Source organism: Dipodomys spectabilis, unplaced genomic scaffold (assembly GCF_019054845.1).
Source record: "Dipodomys spectabilis isolate Male_0828 unplaced genomic scaffold, ASM1905484v1 ptg000129l, whole genome shotgun sequence".
Taxonomy (NCBI): domain Eukaryota; kingdom Metazoa; phylum Chordata; class Mammalia; order Rodentia; family Heteromyidae; genus Dipodomys; species Dipodomys spectabilis.
In genome coordinates, this window is record NW_024870806.1 from 5,301,875 (window position 1) to 5,324,113 (window position 22,239).

At 33.7% G+C, this 22,239-nt stretch overlaps 3 pseudogenes; 1 reads left to right on the forward strand and 2 right to left on the reverse strand.

Annotated features, from left to right (window-relative positions):
- The first annotated feature begins 979 nt into the window (after positions 1–979).
- On the forward strand, positions 980–1,698 carry LOC122116227 (annotated as a pseudogene).
- Positions 1,699–2,379: 681 nt separating this feature from the next.
- Positions 2,380–2,476, reverse strand: LOC122116255 (annotated as a pseudogene).
- Positions 2,477–14,675: 12,199 nt separating this feature from the next.
- On the reverse strand, positions 14,676–15,878 carry LOC122116234 (annotated as a pseudogene).
- Positions 15,879–22,239: the final 6,361 nt, after the last annotated feature.

A 22,239-nucleotide genomic window follows, 5' to 3' on the forward strand; every position in this document is an offset into this window, starting at 1 on the left:
ATGATATAGTATAAAAGAACTCACTATTGAACATATGAGCTTTAAGAGCTTTCTATTTATTGTTACCCAACATTAGAAAAAATTTATAATGCTGTAGTAAAATAGAAGTCCTTTGTATGACTACTTAAATTATTTGTTTGTTTAAAGACTCTTGTTTTCATCTAAAACTATAGGCCTATCTAATGTCTTCATGTGACTTTGATGATTGAAGTTGCTTAATGAGAAGTTGAAATGTATTCGCAGTCCTTTGCTATCAATTAAATCTCACCTTTTCTTCTTGGAGTATATAATGATCAAAACAATAATTCAGAATCAGCACGCAATAGTTAAGATTCACGCTTCCAGTGCAAGTGGATCACCAGTAAAGAAACCTCAATACCATTTTCCACAAAGTTTTGTCACAGATACAATTGGCCTGCCTTTTCTAGCTGCTTTCCTAGTCTAGACCTATTCCTTCATTCGACATAAAAGTGTGATTCAAATTATCTATTATTAGAATTATCAAGGATTTAGAATCTTGCCTGTGATTTGGTCAAAGCTATGTGTCTTTGTGTAGGCTACTAAAAATGTATTTACTAACTTCAAGTAAATACGTAAATTCTATTTACATCTTTTTTAAAATAAAATTGTTTGCTCTATAACTTGATCAGAGGCATGGATTTTGTGGCTAGCTAGGTCATTGCACATCTCTGTGTCTCTTCCTCTCTCTCTTTCATGGTTCTCATAGATAATATGATTGCTCCATAATTATCCTAATTTAATTTTCTTTAACATTTTTGGTTTCATCATTTCACTTTCTGCTCTGCCATTTCTCAAACCATTTAAATAGAAGACATTATTTCATATTTTATCATTCCTAGAATAAGCTGCACATGAAGACACCACTGGTCCTCATTTTCAGTCTGTACCTTTGAATACAAAGGAACATCTTTCCTCTGCTCTCTCTACTGTCCAGTTAGAATAATTTAGATTAGTAAAAATGGAAAAAGAGAAAATAAATCATGGTTAAAATAAAACAGATGCAGAAAATTCACCGGATTTTTCTGACCAGTTCAACCAACTTGAACTATTGTAAAAACATGGACACCTCATTCTCACTGGTACTCAACGTGTCTGGTTCGACAATTCTGATGAAGACGAGGAACAAGATGAAAAAGTGAGGAATGGTATCAATTGCATGAAAAAATTGGAAAAGGATCCAAGCAAATTTCTTCTTTGGGCTGCTGAAAATAATCTACTTACTACAGAGCAGAGAACACTTTCCAAAAAGGCCACTCATGTGAATACTAGGGATGACGATGAGCATACCCCTCTTCATCGGGAAGCCTACAATGTACATTTACACATTGTCCGTGAGTTGGTGGCACAAGCGGCAGATATTCCTACAGTAAGTGTGGATGGCTGGACACCCATGCACAGTGCTTTTAAGTGGAATAATACCAGAGAGTCTTCTTTATGACTTCATCATGATGCAGATAAGAATGCCCAAGCAAAAAGCCTCTTGCTTCCTTTGCATTTGCTGCTGGGAACAGAGATACCAAAGATACTCTGGATCTCCTTCTCTTGAACCATTATATAAAACCAGGTCTGAAGAACAACTTGGAAGAAATGGCATTTGATATTGTCAAAAGACTAAGTATGTATCACTACCTTTTTCAAGTTGTGGAAGGCTATACAAATTGTTCTCCTAAGTCGTAATGGTTTGCTTTAGTTTCTGAAATTTAAAAAATGCCAGCTCATCCTTTGTGTCCATACAAAATATTTTCACAATACAAAGTAATAACAATAACTTACTGTAAAAATTCATGGGTTCCATGGTACTCTTCCACGGGAATTGCCTGATTTTGATGCCAAAATATATTCAAGAGTTGCTTGTATATATCTATAATGATTTCTACAGAGTTTGTGATTTTTTTTTAATCAGAAATATTTTTAACTTATCTGTTGAAATAAGTAGTACAGAAACTAAAGATATTTCTGGTGCTTGTCTGAAAAAAGTATATTTTAAAATATTCTATATTCTATATATTCTATATAATATTCTATATTCTATATAATACTTTGAATTCTACATCATTTTATAATATAGGTACATTAATAAATGTGTCCTTTCAGATTGCATTCAATATTGAAACAGTTGAAAAATTCCCTTTTTTCCCTAGGTCCTTATAGTATTTTATTTCTTTGAGATAAAATGAAAACGTTGTCTAATTTTAAATGTTTTGTAAAGGTTATGCTATGTGAAGACCTTTCTAAGGTGAAGATTTAATACAGTGATGTCAAACTAACATTAAATTCTATGATTTACGTGTATTGTTACTTGTAGTTTTGTAATCAACTTTTTACTTACTGTTTTTCTTTTCTTGCATCTGAAGAATAAAAAATATGGAATATTTCACAAATTTTCATATCATCCTCATGCAAGTGCCATGTTAATCTCTGTATTGTAATTTGGGTATATATGCTGCTGAAGCATGTAGTATCCTCTAAATTTAAGTAGTTAATTATGCAACCTTTATACAGGCTTATATCATTGGGTGCATATTTGTAACAAGAAATATTATTGTTCCTAACAATGCTATTGAACTTATTTCCCTAAATTTCTACGTAGAGTTGAAAAAATCATATGGTTTGGTCGATTGCTCACATTTGCAATTTTTTGTCAATGACTATTTTAATTCTTTTTCATTTTAGATTTGATCATACTTTGACGCATTTCTAGCTAGGTTCAAAGGTGATGGCTTTTTCAAGTACTTATTTATACAACTGAGTTAGATTTGTGGAGCTAATGGATTCAAAGTAATCCTTGCTTAAGAGCTACTTCTAAAGTTCTTAAGCTTAAATTTTCCCAAATGAGGTCTTACTGGCACAAATGTGTATCTACCCTTTACCCTTCTTCCATTTAGGAACAGACTAACCATTACATCTTACCCTGACAGCATAGATTGTCTTACTCGAACAAAACTAATATTAGTTACAAAGAATCATAGAGAGATGAAAACTTCAGACAGAAATGTTCAGACTAGAAGGTATTTTATCAAAATATAATTGTTTATTATACCTACCATTTCAAAAGTAGCTAACGCAAAGAAGGTGGAAAATTTGTCCCTTTGCATGATTACCTAATGTCCTGGAGGAACTTACACGACTGCCTTTCTATCACCAAATATTTTCATATTTGCAGGAGAAGTCCATATGTTTCTCCTGGTTATTAGGCCTTAAATTGGTAATGTTTTAATCACAGTGCTTCTTCTTGCCTCTAGGCTATAAATCTACAAATGACAAAGCTATAGGTCTAACTCTACCAAACACTGAGGTAGAGATAAGGGAATAATACTTTAAAACAGAGTTGCTTTTGACACCATAACCACATTAGAACAATGCAAAACATGTGCCCTTTTTTATTATATTATATATAGTTCTATATTTTATATTTGTATGTGCTGATTAGAATATAAAAAGTGTCAATGCAATGTCTTTAGTGTAAACTTGTACTACCTTCTGTGTTCTTGGTTTACTGAATTCACATGTAAAAAATACAATGTTGTTTTCCTCTAATCTATTAGGGATTTACTCTGCTGCCTTTTTTTTTGTTTTAACTCCGTGGTCCCAAACTGTTTTTTCCCATATTTCTGAAGCATTCCTACTCATTATACCCAAAGTTTGCTGATATGATCTCTAAAAGATATTATACTTCTGCAGGTCCCTTGGGTCTTCGGATCCCTGGTCCCAGTTACATGCATCATCAGATAACAGGGGCAAGTCTTCTCATCTAGGCCCATGCAACATGCCAAATGAAAGTAATTGAACAGCCATCTCGATTTCTCATTTCTTATAATATTTCAGGGCCCTAATTCCTTGAGATGCAGGAATTAGCAGTAAGCAATTGTGAAATGCAAGGCAACTTAAAATGAGAACACAAAATCGGAGAGAAAGTACTGTAATTCAAACTTTCAATTTACAGATGACCAGCCCATGTGAGTGAATGAGATAACAAAGTGTCACAAGAGTATTTTTAATAACCCTCCCCTAATGATTAATGAAAGACTTCAGTCCAGTATAAGTGGTTAAAAAAATAGTTCCTGGAAGGATAGATCCATAATTGGTCTACTGAGGCCAGGAAAACTTTATTTAGAGGTCAAAAGTAATTCAGAAAAACATTAATTGAGAAGATTTTCAGTGCTTCAAAACACTGGTACTTCAGTAAAAATTGCTTCTGTGGTATAAAAATGTTGCCATTCTCAAACCAATGATAACCTACATTTAATCTCCTAAAAGTGTATTGCTTTTCAAATAAACTTTTTAAAATCACATTCGCAAAATAACATTTGACATTTAGATGATACTTAGTGACATTACAAGTTTTTCAAGTGTAGAGAGCAAGTTACAATAGACTTGATTTATTTACTCAGCACTACTAACAAACAGGTTCAACCATTCATTAAATTGTAGAAATCGTATCACAAACCATTTGTGTTGTTCAGTAGGTGCTTCACAGAAATGTGTTAAATAGATCAGTATCCCATATTTCAAACCCAAACTTTAGCTAATAAATTCCATCATTTAATAAGGTACATTTTAAAAAGTCACAGATAGTTGCGTTTTTTATGTTTTCCCTATATGTCTAACATATAAAAATATGACTTAATGTATTGAATATGGGAACTCATCAGGGATGTGACAAACACAAAATCTGTCTTCTATTTTTATTTATTCCTCTATAGTAGTAAATTTTAGTTTTCTTCTTTTTCCAAAACTTATGGGTAGTAGAAATTTTATCTCAGGTGAAAGAAAATAATCACAAATATTGTACAAAGCCATTTATAAAAATTTGTAGTTAGGAATACATTCTAAGCCATTCTTAAACTTTCTTGTTAACTAAAGATGAATCGTCCAAATGGATGAGAATTAAATCATGTTTAGGTGCTTTAGATCTCCTGTCTTCAAATTGTTATTGCAGATGAATGAGTTATTTAAATATAAGCTGACACCAGTTCAAGTATATACAGGATTGAAACTCCGTGTTTTGTATATAAACCTTTCAGAGTATTAACAGACAGTTTCGCAGAATGACTATCAGGAAGTTGAAACCAGAGAGGAATAATAGTAAAGACATAGAATGAATGAAAAATGGAGCAAGGGACAAATAAAATTAGAGTACTCAATGTACACATATGATAAAGGAAGTGATAAATCTGAAATAAATCTTGGAGAAGGAGTTGGTTGAGAATGATAGAAGAAGTGAATCTGATCCAGGAGCAATGAACAATTAAGTGGACATATTTAATTGTAACACACTTGCACAATCTTTTGAAATTCATTTAAATAACACAAAACAACAAAAACACACAAAAATCACAACCAAACAGCAATCTCTAGAGAGTATGAATATGACATCTCAAATTTTAAGCAGTTAATGAAAAGCAGTCTTGGGAAAAGCAAACTAAGCTGTCCAAAAAGGGCTGTTAGGGGTAGGGGAGAATTTTGAACAGATTTAAATAGACTGTCTAAGGATATAAATCACTGACATCTGCTGCAAATATTATCTTTCTTCTGTGAGTTCTCTTTTTCTTAAATGGATTCTCCAGTCCTGAGACACATTTGATAGCTTGTGAAGATAGAAAGGAAGAAACATGATCAAGAACCCATTATTCCAATGGAGAGAAAACAATCCTCAATGTTTTCTCTCATTTCTCTTTATACTCTTTCTTCATAATTTTAAGTCAATTGATTTTGAATTACATTTTTCCTTCTTTGTTATGACAAAGTAATTGGTCAAAATAATTCACTAAATATCATTGGCCATTTTTTCTGTCATGCTATTTACATGTCCAAGCAAGTCTATTAAACATCCCCCTTGCATTCGGGTGCCACAAAAACCCAACATCTATGTTAATGAGGACAAATTCTAATGTAATACTTTGTCTCCAAAAAAAACCGGTCCAAGAAGCTGTGATCACAAATATTTGGCTATACATTTTTTTCTTTTACCTTGAAAGTCTTCTTGTGTCTAAAGTGCCTACAAAAATAAGTACTCCACCGCTTTTTGGTTCAATCACTTCTACCCTCAAAGACATATTTTGTAACAAGATCCTTAGAGGAAACCAAAGAATACTCCACTTTTTATCTTCTCTCTTAAACCTCTCCTTAGATACCATATCAGGAACAGTGAAGTTATTCTTTGCAAAATTAATTCAATAGACTCTCTTTCTCTTGGTTTTGCATTTGCTCAACAAGATGTATGGAGGAGAATAGAGTTAAATCATCCATACCTTGATGACAGTCTGTTACAAAGGACAATGCTTCTATGTCCTACTTCTATGCCCTCCTCTTAGCTCTTGCGTGATTTCCAATTAATCACAGCTTCTTGACTTCAAGTGTAGTGAAGCTGAAGTACTATAAGTCCTCCCCCACTGCTCCATCTTCATGGTTTCTCATTTAAAACTCTTTCAAGTTGCCTCATTTGGATGTGGAATTTATTTTCATGTTTTCTTTCAATCTGTTCTACATCGTAGTGGGCCAAATATGCTCTGTAAAATCACTTTAGGTAGCAAAAATATTAAGACAATGTATATAAAAAATGTTGGCCTCCCTTCACTGCTGAAGCCAATACGCTTAGCAGGGGCTTCTAAGAACAGTTTTCTTACCTTTTCCATTTGCTCAACTCTTTTCTGATCCCAAACTTTTTGGCTTATGTAATAAGAGAAGTGTTCACTATCTCATGTTAATAAGGATATTATTTTTGTGAGATACTTAGAAATGTGAAATCATTGGTTTGAATTATTCAATCAGATGTTTTTCTCTGTTTCAGTGCTTCATGTGCAAAGACATTGTGGAAAGTATTACAAACAGAAAAGTGTAAATCCAATACCTTCTTTCATTGTGGAGGGCACTTTCTCTCTAAATTTTTTGACCCAAAATATCTTTTTCAGAGAATTACAGTTTGGTAATTAAAGGTAAATTCACAAGTTTTGATGATTTACTTTTTTAAGAACTTTGAATTTAAAGTCCACTACAACATTGTTTCACACAGTGAGAGTATAATTCCTGGGTAAGGACATTCTCAAGGGAACCTACAGGATTTACAGTAAGTTTTCTGTGATTTGTTGGTTGGTTGGTTGGTTTGTTTAATGAGCCATCTTCACCCACATTGCTCTTTCCACTAAGTCTCCTTGGATTTCTTTGCATGAAAGCCTATTTTCCCAGGCAATTTTAAGTTTTCTTTATAGTCTAAGTTGTTAAATATTTTGAACAATTGAAACTTACCTGTCATAATTGTAAAATCTTTTTGAAATTCCTTTATCAGAATCTTGAATTCACCAATCCTAATTCCACCTTCACCATCAAAAACAGTTAACATGTTGTTTTCATGATATAGTGACCATGCAGCTATTCTTTTTCAGTGGCTTTTTTATGCATATATTTGACCATATCAGCTGATGCTGAGCAAAATGAACTCCAAGATATGGAAAAACAGATTTGTATTTGCAGTTGTTGTTTTTAATGTAGTATGTGATTTCTATTTTGGGGGGGTTTCCCCCTATGGTTTATCCCCTGTTGTACTTGATTTTGGTACCCTGTATTTTGTGTATACATTTACCATAATTAGGGGTGGGAAGAGGAAAAACAAAATGGTGAGACAAAGGACAAAGAGAAAACCAATGCAATAGCAATGCTTACATGACAATATATGGGAAATGTACATAACAACTTGTGAGAAGTATTGAGGTGAAAGAAAACTGATCAAAATGAGGGAGGGGTCACAAGTTTGAAAAGTTATGTATTAACTACCTTACAGTTACTGTAACCCCACTGTACATCACTTTGACGATCAAATTGAAAAAATAAGCTGCATAAAATATAATTTCACTATATGGTTATAGTAAATATTATTCTTTAAGTGGTAACTTTTTAAAAATCAATACTATTTGGCATTTTATTTGAATTACACCTTCATCAGAGGCTCATCAACTTGAATATTGTCAAACTAGACAATATTTTCACAATATACTTGCCAATATTTTGAAAAAAGAATAAATTTAGTCCTTTCTCATACTAAAACTGAAAACAGTTTAATTCTATGGAAAACTATACTGTTTATTTCTGATCAATTGAAATTTTTAATTGTGAAAATACCATAAAGAGGGGTTACACTTACTTGGGAAAAATATTGAGTACATTTCTTATCAAACATTATTTCCTTCTCCTTTGTTTCCCTTTCTCATCCCTTTCCTTGTCCCACCCCGTAACCCCCACCCAAAAGTTGTAAAGTTCATTTTTTGACATAACGACTTTGTATATCTCATTGTTGCAATTGGTCCACCTGTGTCTTTATGTAAACGATATGTTATTTCCTTTCCCCTCCAAAAATTATACCAACACCAAATACAGTGAAAACAGGGGTAGGCTCTTATTTCTATGACCATCAATCCCAAGATTTATACCATAAAGTCGTCCTAGCCCAACAGTTTCCAACTTGTAAGGTGCACCTTAAAATTCCCTTAATTCATATCATGAATAGCTTATGTCTATTTGGAAAAATTCTATGCCTCTGTTAATGTGATGCCCTTCTTGTTCTAGGAAAAAATATCACAATACACTGGGATGCAACATTTCTCCACCAGTAGTATTCTTGAGATCAGAACACTTGCAAATATTATTTATACTTACACTTTTTTAATTATCATAGATACTCAGGATGCTAAGATCGGAAGATTACATTTCAAGTTTACCTTACCCAGACAGGAAGTTTCCTTTGATTCTTATCTCTAATAATATTCTCAGAGAAAGCCAGATACAAGTGGCACTGAGGTTGAAGTGGTAGGGCATGAGCCTTGAGTAAAAAACAGGCTCAGAGAGAGTGTCCAGGCCCAGAGTTCAAGCGCTAGGACAAACCAATAAAACAAAAACCAAATAAAAACAAACCCCAATCCTAGCATTTTTTCTGATTTACACAGAGGCACACAATTAAGGAAATTGCTTCCTGTGTTATGAATAAATAGAAGAACCAAGATATCACTCAATTTCTCTCTTCATCCCATGTTTCACTAAATCCTCAAATAATTGTTTTTTCTAAATTTATAAATTGATATCATCCATTTGTTGGCAACTCTGTCTAGATTATTCACATTGCCATTTTATATATGAACTGATGGAATTATCTGATTACTAAGTTCTAATTGCAACTCTCTTGAAAGAATATTCTAGGCAAATAGAATGCCAGAATCATTTGTGAATTTGTCAATTCAAACCTCTATGTAAGAAGAATTTTGTAGTATCCTATAGAATGTGAAATTACAAACAAACCAAAATATTATTTTAAATCTAAATTCTAATTTAACAAGGTCTACAAAGTCCTATATTAGACAAACTTTGCTATTCCTCCAGGCTTAAGCTTTTGTAATCTTTCATCATTTCTTTGGCATCCAATAGAATGATGCTTACTTACTTTCTCAAATTCTTGGATGGGAATCATGAGCCATTTTGCATCTAGTTATATTCTGTAATGAAGACAGTATTTTAAACACAACTGAGGACTATGCATGAGTTGCATTTAAATAGTAAACTTGACTTCTCTAAACATAATGACAAAATTAGCCCAAATTTCCAACAGTGTATTCCTTTCTTGTTTGGTTTGTTTTATTGAGACAAAATTATACTACCTGTTTCAGGGAAGGTATCACTACGTAATTCTAGTCTCTAATCCCCTGTCTATATCTGAGTGCTAGAATTCCAGGTTTGTATCACATTACCCTGCCATAGTTTGTTGGTTTATTTAATGTAGATACAGACTAGCAAATCTGAACTTCTCCAATGATCTTATCCAATAGACTGACTGCTTAGACTGTGTATGTACTATTTGCAAAAATGTTCTAACATTTGACACAAGATATGAACATTTTCAGATTTACCTGCAAGGGTCTCTGATTCATTCCTCCATGGATTTGATCCCTTTAATAATAATTACTAGATTCTCTTACAATTTCTCGTCCCTAACTATGTAAATTCTCAAACTTTTTTGAAGAAAGTTCACTTTAGGACTTGCTAACATTAAAAGTTATTACTTGATTCTAGTCTTACTCAGGACATAGTTTCTATTGTTTTGTAACTTTTCTACACATTCTGAGAGTTGTTTAATTTGTGTAGGTGCACATATAATTGACTGTGTGTATGTGTATGTTTGTATGTATGTATGCAAAAGACTCAAGCTCTTATTCAGCACTCTTGCTCATGACTGGTATTCCATCACTTGAGCTATTCTTCCAATCCAGCTTTTGTCTGGTTAATTATAGGTAGTGTCTCAAAAACTGTTCAGTCCAGGCTGGATGCAAACTGAACTTCCCAGACTCCTTTACATTCTTAGGTTTTATTTTTCCAGAAGTATCAACGTTTAAACTAGAAATATTTTTGTGAGTATGAAGTCTAAGCTGTAGCTCAGATTTTTAACTTTAGAATTAATATAAAGTTAGATGAACATACACATTACATGTCCTGAATGCACATTGTTAGAGATGTGATCTTAAGCCAGGTGCCGGTGACTCATTCCTATAATTTTAGCTACTCAGGTTGCTGTGATCTGAGGATTGCAGTTCAAATCCAGCTTGAGTAAGAACTTTTCTGAGGCACTTATCTCCAATTAATCATCAGAAAACTGCAAGTAGTGCTATGACTCACCTGGTAGAGTGGTATCCTTTAGCTGAATTGCAGAGGGACAGTGCCCAAGCCCAGAGTTGAAGCACCCACCCCTGACCATAATGGCTAAAATCAAGAACTCTAATAACAACAGATGCTAGAGGGGATGTGGACAGAAGGGAACCATACTGCATTGTTGGTGAGAGTATAAACTTGTTCAACTTTGGAAATTAGGATGGAGGTTCCTCAAAAGACTCCACATAAAGCTCCCCTCTGACCCAGCAATCGCACTTTTGGGAACTTACCCAAATGATCACAAACAAGATTATACTAAAGCTACCAGAACAACTTTGCTTATTGCAGCATTATTTACCATAGCTAAGATATGAAACCAACCCAGATACCCTTCAGTAGATGAATGTATCAAGAAAATGTTGTATATAGGGGCTGAGAAGGTGGCTCAGTGGTAGGGCACTTGCCTTGCATGCATGAGGCCCTGGGTTCGATTCCCCAGCACCACATAAGCAGAAAAAAAAGCCAGAAGTGGTGCTATGGTTCAAGTGGTATCGTGCTAGCATTGAGCTGAAATGCTGAGGGTCAGCACGACGGGACTCAAAAAAATAAAAAGAAAATTTGTTATATATACACAATGGAATTCTATGCCTCCATCAGAAAGAATGATATTGCCCAATTTATGAGAAAATGGAAAGATTTGGAAAAAATCATATTAAGTGTAGTTAGCCAGGCCCAGAGAAACATAGGTCCCATGGTTTCCCTTATTTGCAATAATTAATATATGTCTGATACAAGCAGAAATGTTCAGAAATGTTGATGTTAGGAGAAATGAACCCCAAGATAAGGATTCAAATGGTTTTTCTTATGATTGTTTCGAACATATTTATAAGTTGATTTCTTTGTTGCTTTGTATGTCCCTTCACCACGGAATAACCCCTGTTTTCACTGTATTTGGTGTTGGTATAATTTTTGGAGGGGAAAGGAAATAACATATCTTTTAAATAAGGATACAGGTGGACCAATTGCAACAATAAGATATACAAGTCGTTATGTCAAAAATAAACTTTACAACTTTTGAGTGGTGGGTTGGGGGTGGGACAAGGGAAGGTATGGAAGGGGAAACAAAGGAGAAGGAAATAATGCTTGATAAGAAATGTACTCAATATCTTTCCCATGTAATTGTAACCCCTCTGTAAGGTATTTTCACAATTAAAAAAATCCATTTATCAGGAAAAACAGTATGGGTTTCCACAGAATTAAACTGTTTACAATACTTTAAGGATGGTATCAAAGAAATATATGCGGGTTTTTTTTTTTTTGCATGGTTGCTTGTTTGTTTAGTTTGTGCTGATTCTGGGGCTTGAACTCAGAGGCTGGACCATGCCCCTGAACAATACTGTCTTCCCTGTCCAACTGCTCCCAAAACCAGTACTCTACTTCCTGAGCCAATTCTCCACTTCTGGCTCTTTTGATGTTTAATTACAGACAAGAATTTGACAGATTCTCTTGCCTTGGTTGGATTTGAACTGAGATAGTAAGAAAGCCAAGTGACATCAACTGTATCAAGATTTCTGTTTTAAATCATGAAAATCTAGATGAAGTTTATTATAAAGCTAATATTAATTGCCTCTGGCTTTTTTGTGCCATGACTTACCGAAAAGATTTCCAAATCTTACTTAGACTACCTTTCTCATTTTGAATACAAGTGACGACAAAAAGCCTGGATGCTTTGAATTTACAGGAATAAACTTCACCTGATGTCTAAGCACATTCCTGGCAATAATTGTCGTGACCTATCAGCTAAACATTTTTTTTTCAACACATTATTCTATTATAGTAAAGTAGATGAATTATGGGTTCTTGTCAGGTATCATTATGGAAAGAGTAATTATATATTCTAAATATGGGTTCTTTATATTGCAATTACTACCTAAATGACTTTTTTTGACAGTCCTGGGGCTTGAACTCAGGGCCAGAGAAATGTTCCTGAGCTATTTTTTTCTTTGCTCAAGTCTAGCACTCTACCACTTGGGCCACAGCACCACTTCCAGTGTTTCTTTTTCTGTTAATTTGGTGTTGAGGAATTGAACCCAGGGTGTCATGCATGCTAGGCAATCAATGTAACATGAAGCCATATTCCCAGAGCCCTAAATGACTTTCTTAAGATGTCATTACTTTTTCATTCCATTACTATGTATTATAATTTGGGGCAGGTGGTAGAAAAGAAATGGAAAAACATACTAAGTCCAGTAAGGCTTACTTTCCTATCACATCACTAAGGAAGTACAGTGTTAAGATCTGTGGGACTCTTAGGGCTGTTCCATGTGATATTAACATTCATCTCTGACATCCATAACATTCTGCTTCCACTTTCAAGGTCAAGAGCCAAATATCTAAGCCTTTTTATTGATTGGGTGTGTTTTCTAGGAACGAAGAAGGAGGATGTGGAAGGTGAAGGTGGAAAAATATGTATATTGGCTTCTGTCCACACTTTTACATTTTTAAAAAGTGCTACTGATGAACTTCCATTTATATCTAATTGATTATGCTATCTGCATCAGATGCAGATAAATGAAGGCATTTATTCTGGTGGATAGTTACATATATTAACAAAATCTATTTCTGAAAAAAAAGAGATACTAGGTAAGAAAGAATAAAGGATTGTCTATAAAATGGTTTCTTTTCCTAGCAGAACAAAATTTAGTATTGAAATGATTACTCCAGCTTTCTCTGAGATTTTATGCTCTCTAAGTATCAAAATTTTCTCTAATTCCTGTAACATCCAAGCATAAAAGACATCATTTGAAGATCTCAGTAGTTTCAGACACAAAGGTACATAATACCTTCCTTCCTTCAGAGACATGTGATGGCAAGTATGATTGATCATATTAAAGTTCTCTTCATGTTTATCTTTATCTCAAGTGATGCATATCTTGGCATATTACACTATGTCCTGCATCAGCTCCCTGTAGGTGAGATTTACCTCTACTCTGCAATGTCAAGATGGGTCATGTGACTTACTTCAGCTTACAAAAATGAGCCAGAAGGGGTAAAAGACTATTTCTAGGAGAAGAATTCTATCTCATTGTTTGTGTCTAACAGCTGACTTGTTTTCCCTTAGCTATAAAATAGATGTCTCCAGACGGAGTCTTCTTTCAACTTAAATACTGGAAGAATATAGCGTGAAATTGAGGCAAAACTCAAATACAGCCACATACATATAACACAGCAAGAACTAAGCTAATATTAGAATATGATATTAAGATATGTGTTTCTTCCCATCCTTGTATACCGATAGTTGAATATAGCAGACCAGAATTTAACAAATATTAAACAAGAACTAAAAAATAGATAACGTTTCCTGTATAAGGCTATTACACTTTTTTATAAATAAGCATTCACCATTTGATCACTTGTGGGATTATTTTTTCTACTCTAGAGCACTGTATCTAATATCCCCAATGATTATCCAGACCTTGTGATGGAGATGAGGAAGAATAAAATATCTAGATTTCTCTTTTCCTCTTCTCTTTTTTCTAGTGTGAATTCTCATCTTTCTCCAAATTCTCCAATTAATAAAGGAAGAATGACACATTGCAAATATCAAGCTAAAGTCTTCAAAGCAAGAATTTCATTCTTTCAGAAATAGGTGAAGTAAATCAGAGTGTCTAGAGGAAGAATAAAATCATGATTATTTTTTCCTGTCTAGCTTCCATCATAGTGTCTGAACATACTCTAAATATCTAATAAACCACTTGCCTTGGCTAATTTTTAAAAAAGTTTTTTTAAATAAATAGTAATTTTTTAAAGTTTTTAAAAATAATTTTTAAAGAAATACTAATTTGTTGTGTGCTTACGGCAGGCATGAAATTAGACTGCATTAACATTGCTTGTTGAGAGGCTAAATTTTGTCAGAATCTAAGCATAATTACAAATATATTATTTTAAGATAACTAGTTATAGGTACATTTTTTACATGAAAGGACAATATTTATTTAAACAGAGCTCAGTGGGGGACCATGGTATCATCAGAGTGCATCCAGGGGGAAAAGGGAGGAGGGGCCAAATGAGAACCAATGGCACTCCCACACCTTTACTATTTGATCTATACTGCCAGTCACCACATAGAAGGCCATCTTGTGGAAATCCAAGGAGGTAACAGTGTTGATGCGCATTGTCTTGTCATCAGCACAAATCAAAATAAATTTCTCCCCAGAATGGAACAGAACTCCACGTATCCAGTTATCATGACCCACAAGAATCATAAGTCACATGCCAATACTGACATCCCACATCTTAATAGTTTTGTCTCTGGATCCAGATTCCATGAATGGCCCGGGATTGCCACTTTTTTTAGTCTCAGATCCTGTTGCTTCAGAGATGGAAGAATATGAACTTTCTGGAGCCCAGGAAATGCATTTCACCACATGCTCATGTTCTCGGAACTCTGCTTTGCACTCCTTTGTTGCTAAGACCCACACACGACCAGTCTGGTCATTGGAACAGCTGTCTATCAGAGTGCCATCCTTATTTGGCCGTACCATACCTACCCATTCTCTGTGTCCTGTAAATGTCTTCACACAGTAGCCAGTTTGCACTTCCCACATTTTATCCCGTGAAGCAGACACTATATGATCTTCATTAGGCATGATGGCTACTGAAAAGACATTGTGGTCACGGCCATGCATGGTTCTGATGCATTCAAAGCCTTGAAAATCGCAAAGTTTAATGGTCATATCTGCAGAACAGGAAGCCAGTATCTTGCCACTGTGGTCAAAGGAAATATCCTTTAAAGAATCTGTATGTCCCTTAAGAGTTCGTTCAGAATCTCCAGTCTCATAATCCCACACCATAATTGTACCATCCTCTGAAGCAGAGACCATGACACTGAACACAGGATGGAAAATGACTCGAGTGACTGGACTCCTGTGACAACTCAATGTATATTTTTCTGGTGGATGGGGAATCCATTCTTTTGGATCTCATTTCTGACGTAAATTCGTCTTTTGCTTCATTTAGATTTGATTCTAATTCCATAACCTTCTTTTGTAATATAATAACAGATGTCCATTTTTTTCCAAAAGTACAACACACTTTTCATCTAATTCTTCATTCATATCTAATTCAGCTTCCTTTTTAAAAACTGAATAAGCCTCTTCATAGCCATTTGAAAGAAGATAATCTGCTATAGCTCTATTAAGTTGATCTCATTGTCTCTGGGACAGCACCATTTTGGCTTTAATGTGAAGCTTATTTGAGATATTGGGATGTCCCTCCTACAGGAAATCAAGAAGCTTTGTAATCCTTGAATTTATAATTTAATATACCACTAAGTGGCTTCCACACAGAGGAATGTATTCTTTTTCTTTTTTTGTATGTAGTAAACTTTTATTGAAATAATATTTGTAAATTAAACTTGACAAACTTTAATGTGTATTAATATCAAACCTCATTTCTTTACACATAATTCACATTAAGACATTGAAAATACATTTAGCAAAATTCTTCATTTAAAGTGACTTATCTGTGTCATATTTTTTTTAGTTGTCTGTTTATTTTATTTTTTTAAATTTTAATTTTAATTTTTTGTGAAGGGTAAACAAAGGAGGAGGCAGCAATGCTTGATAAGAAATGTACTCATTATCTTGCCCAAGTAATTGTAACACCTCTATACAGTATGTTCACAAAAAATAAAAGTATTCTTTTTCAAGTGAATCCAGTAATCAGGAAATAGTTAACAAGTAATGTTCATTCCACCTTAGTACTGCTTGACTTCTAGTTCTATAGGTACATTTTTAACATAACATACACACAGAGACATCTTTTTTCTTCTTTTCCTCTCCACACTGATTCTTCAATAAGTAGTTCAGGTCATTTAAATAGCTGTGTTTCTTTCAGAAATAGATTAGACACAAAAACGTTACAAAAAGAGAACCAGGATTGGGTGGTGCATACTTTAAAAATAGCAGTCAAATAAATATTAACCATAATTCCAAAATAATAGCAGCCAAATGCTCTTGAAAAGAGAAGATTTGAAGCAAAATGTGTAAAAATTGATAGTGCCAGAACTGCTTCAGGAGCTGCTCTCTGGGATTTAGGGTTTTTAGTACATAAAAATATTTAAATCAGGATTAATTGCTTTCAGGGACTAATTTTTTTTCTAGTTATATTTCACTGAAGAAATATGTTGTTCAAATTGAATGAAAGAATAACAGGTTATAGTAGAAAGATTGCTACAAACTCATTGTTGTAGGCAACAAAATACCTTCCCAACATATCTATCATCCCCAAATATCTAATCCCTCAAATGTAGATTTGCAGTATATGTGTGTGTATATATATATATATATATATATATATATATATATATATATACATGTTTGTAAAAAAATGACCTTTTATTACCCAAGGAACACAAATTTGAATAATTATCAGATAGGGAAGTATACTCAAATGGGTATTTAACAGTTCCAGCTGTACTTGGAAAGGGACATTATTAGGTAAGAACAATCAGAAAGATGTAAAAATGCTAAATTAGAAGATAAAGGACAAGACAACATCACAGATTCTGAAGTTTCTTGAAAGCAGAACAGGAAGTAAAAGTCTTTTCCACTAGAATCATCTGAAAATATTTCAGCTCTGTTGGTGGCTCAATTTAAATCTAGTGAGACATCTTTTAGATTTCTGTCCTTGAGAACTGTAAAATGATAAATATGGATTATATAGGCCACGTAACTTGTAGAAATTTGTTACAGTAGATTTTGTATAGTAAACTAAATGAATTACAGTCTTTTCCTGATGCAACTACAGGGCCACAACATATCATGGTTTCTGAAAATAAGAAAAAGTTGCCACCGGCTTTGTACACATGTATGATGTACATAAAACAGCACTGCCTATCACTTATCAATTAATTATACTTCTGGCATATAAGCATATAAACATATAAATATGAATTATGTGAGAAATGTGTCATTTACTCAGTTGATTTAATGACAACTAAAATGAGAAAACATGCCTCTATATTTATATAAGCTAGTATGTCAGGTAAGGATTTAAAAAAATTAGAATATATATTTTAACATTTACGTCAAAATATTTGTTTATTTGTCTGTTTATCTTTAATGTTTATCACTCATGAGGGCTTGAAATGCGGGCCTGGAAGCTCTCCCTCAGCTCTTCAGCTCAAAGCTAGTGCTCTACCACTTGATCCACTGCCAATTTTCTGGTGGCTCATTGGGGAGTCTCACTGACTTTCCTGCCTAGGCTGACTTGAACCATGATTCTCAGCTCTCAGACTCCTTAGTAGCAAGGATTACAAGAAGGAACCACTGGCACTAGCTACATAATTATTTTTTACACATTTATGAAATATTGAGTTGTAATCCCATACATTTATATGTTGTGTAATGATCAAGCTATATCATATCCCTTAGTTTCTGAATGTAACATTTCTTTTTAGTGAGACTACTCAAAACCTTATCTTTTGGCGGTGATGAAATACCTATTCTTAACTATAATCACTTTGCTTCTTGTGGTAGACAATTAATATATTTATTTTATTCATGGAAGTCTGCTAATTAAAATTATATAAAACATGCATTTTAAAGTCGAAGTAATTCATGGTTCCATTACTTGTTTTAGGAAAACAATTGTGCCTTTTGTTTTCAATTATATTTCTTTGGGAATGGGTAATATTCATTAATTTAACAGTTAAAATTGATAACAGTTACTTTATATCAAGTTGATTCAAACATATTTGAAAAATGCACACATAACCTAAATATACTTCCACTTTCTTCTACCACATAATTAAAATAACAGTAAAGTAAAGCTTGGTGTTAGATGTTCATGTGTAAAGTCCTAGAAACTCAGGCCTCTAAATCCTGAATATTTTGATTCAATGTCAGTTTAAACAGACAAAAATGTGAAAAGTTGTCTCCAATTATCCAGCAAGAAGGAGAAGGTGATGTGGCTCAAGGAGTAGAATGTCATCAGCCATGAGTAAAAAATTCAAGGGAGACCACTAAACATTGAGTTCAAGCCCTACAAATGGCATATATGCACAACACAACAATAGAAATGTATTATGTACATCAATAATGAGGACAAAATAGTAGAAAAAATCATGAGAAAGGTTGTGTAAACATCTGGAAGACAGAAATCATTAGACAGAACTTTGATTTAGGAGAGGGAAAATCATAGTCTCATTTGTAATCTCATTGTAGTCATTGTGTTGAAACCTGGCTACTGGGTAACTTGTGAAAGAGTAGATTAGATTACCTGTCCTAACAGACATTGCCTGTGGCTATGCACCATCCCACTCGGCAAAAATCTAAAATCGTGCTTGTTAATTTAAAAAGAACCTCATGTTAGAGGTTGTTTGGTTCACATAGACAAGGATCCTAATTTTGAAGCTTCAGACCAGAGCTTTTGTTAATAATCCCTCCTGCTTTAACCCCCCGACCTTCCCTTGTGCAGGTATACCTTACTTAGCTGGTACCAAGCCAAAGCATTGAACTAGACCCCCCACCCCGCCTTAATCCTTACTTTCCTCCAGCTATAACTCACTTCACATGCTATGTCTTAGCTTTAGTTGTTTTCTTTCTAATCCCCACCAGAAAACACTTATATTCATGCCACTATAAATGACCTAGTTAGAAAAGGGAGTAAGGATTTACCATTGGCTGAGGCTCTCATCTGTAGTTTTTCTCCCTAATAAATCTGTGCTATCTTTATTCTCCATGGCTTTTGAGTCTGATAAATGATTGATTTGGTTTGACCTAATCTCATTTACCCAGACTTACATTGATTCGTTTTGGTTTCTGATTTTTGGAAGTTTGACCTGTGCCAAGGAGCCCTCATCTTTCTCCTAGCCCTTCCTGTAACATTCTCAAGGTATTTGGTCTTACATTAAGGTCTTCCATCCATTTGGAATCGATTCTAATGTAGAGGGATATATAAAGATCTAACTTCTGTTTTCTGTGTACAGCCAATTCTACCAGCACAAATTTTGAAGAAGCTGTCTTTCTTCCATCCTGTGTTTCTGGGTCCCTTATCAAAGATTTTGTGCCTATAGGAGTGGCTTCATTTCCGGATCCTCAATTCTGTTGTATTGATGGAATTCTGTGCTTCCATTGGAAAGAATGGCTTTTCCCCATTCCTGCGGAAATAGAAAGACTGGGAAAAATGATATTAAGTGAAATAAGCCACATACATTTAAATATATGTTGCATGGGTTTCCTCATTTCTAATATCTAGAATATGTCCATAAATGTACAATTTAATCCAATAATTGTAAAAGACAACTAATTACATTTGGACATGATTAACTAACAGTAATCTAAGCATTTACATGGCAAGACCAAGGGAAGCTATTCTTTGGAGAAGATCACAATGGCTCAATATTTATGTGCATATGACCATATAAAATATTGCTTATTGCCATGAACTCTAAGAATCAATCATACATGAGAAATACATATCTCTGTATATAATTTTAATAGATGTCATGAAAATAATGCACTTCCCTGTAATCTCAAAAGCAAAATTCTATGTTTAGAAGATAAAATTGGGGAAAGTTTTCACCTCATAAACTAAAATATGTAGTGGGAATAGTGGGAGAGAAAAGATAAGATGAAAATTATAGTAGCTATATATTGAAGAATTCATCAACAATTTTCAAAACTATACAAGAAAGCTGGGGTGCAGCTCAGTTGTAGGAATAGACATATATATAAAGACATATATATAAAATGGGTTGAATCTCTAAGAAGGCCTTAAAATAAGTTAATAAATAGTAATAATAAAATAATTACTTGAAATAAATGCTTTCATATTGGAGAGGCCTGAATCCTAAAAAAAATAAAAAAAAATATACTCTCAATCCTCGTATCCAAAGACATAAAACTACAAGAATGAAGAAGAAACAGATTTCTTTTTCTATTCTTTCGGTTCCTTTTCTGTTTTCTTCTTTTATTTCCTTTGGCACTATTCATGCTTGAAGTTGCTAAGGTTCTGACCACTTTAGATTATTTTTCAGATGAGGTCTTAGTTTTTGACCAAGCATCCTTTGAGAAATAATCTCTTACCTATGGCTTCCACAAACGTGAGATAACAGGGAAATTACACTATATCTAGCTTTCTTTGTTTTTGTAGTTTCTCACATTTTTTTTCAGAACTGGCTCTGATATCAGTCTTCTAAATATCTGCCTTCTAATTAGCAAGGTATTTTTCATCTCAAGCTTGGACCCACACTATTTTTCAATATAAACATTCAATATTGGCGTCTGTTTTCTAGATATCATTAAATATTATTGAGGTTATGATAGACCTTTATGTTGTTATAGAAAAACACAGAGAAATCCCTTGAATACTTTTTTCCAGATTCTTAAATATTTATAGTATGACAGACAAGTAGGACATTAATATTTCACAGGTACTTTATGCAGACTTCAGTTGTTTTAATTATTTTGTGCACATTAAATCCAATATAATTTTATAAAATGTGCCATATAAAACAAAAAGAGTGATGTAAATGTAAAGCAAAGGAAGATGTCTTGACAATTTTGGACATGAAGCATTCTTAAATTTGGCATTAAAATAATAGGCAAGGAAAACGATATATTAGAACTCAATAAAAGTGTAAAAAAATTGGTCGGTGAAAGCTCATATACAAGTAGGGAATAGAAGTTGGGAGCAGGTGGCTCATCTATCTCATCCTAGCTACTTGGGAGGCTGTGATTTGAGTATTGCTGTTTGAAGCCAGTACCCACAATATAAAGTCCCTGAGATCCTTATCTCTGATTAATCAGCAAAAAGCCAGAAGTGAGGCATGACTGAAATGGTAAATTGTTAACAAATTGCCACAAATCTCAGGGACCCTTAGTTCAAGCCCCAAGACTAAGCATGCATGTTAAAAATTAATAGTAGTAATCGTAATAGTGATGATGGTGATGATGATGATTATAATAATGATGATGAAGTGTACCCATAGTCAAGGATATAATATTTGCAAATCCTATACCTTAAGAATGCCTCAAATCTAGATTCTACATAAAATTCTCAAAACCTAATATTTAAAAGAACATCAATTAGAAACCAGCAAAATACATCTTGTGAAAAATAAACACATGAAAAACATCATCAGTCATCCAATAAATACATATTAAAACTTAAATGACATCATAAAACATGTATGAGAATTACTTCACATAATACAATAATGACCATACTAAATGGTATCAGGAAACAGAGAAAATGGATGCTGGCAGAAATGTCAAATCGGAAAGCCACTTCTGAAAATATTTTTACAGGTTCCTAGAATATGAAATAAGCAAATGCCCACTGTATAGCACAGTAATTGAGCTCTTCAGGCTTTGTCTCATAGAAATAAAATGTAACATTCACTTAAAGGCCAAAACACAGAGGATTATAGCAGCATTATTTCCTCTAGTCAAAGAAATGGACGTCAATTCAAGCTTTCTTTTGGTGAATGGGAAAGGAATTGTGCTATATTCTCTAATAACAGAACCAAAAGGCAACTCGAGTGAATACAATACAATATTAAGGCATACAATAACTGGGAATAAT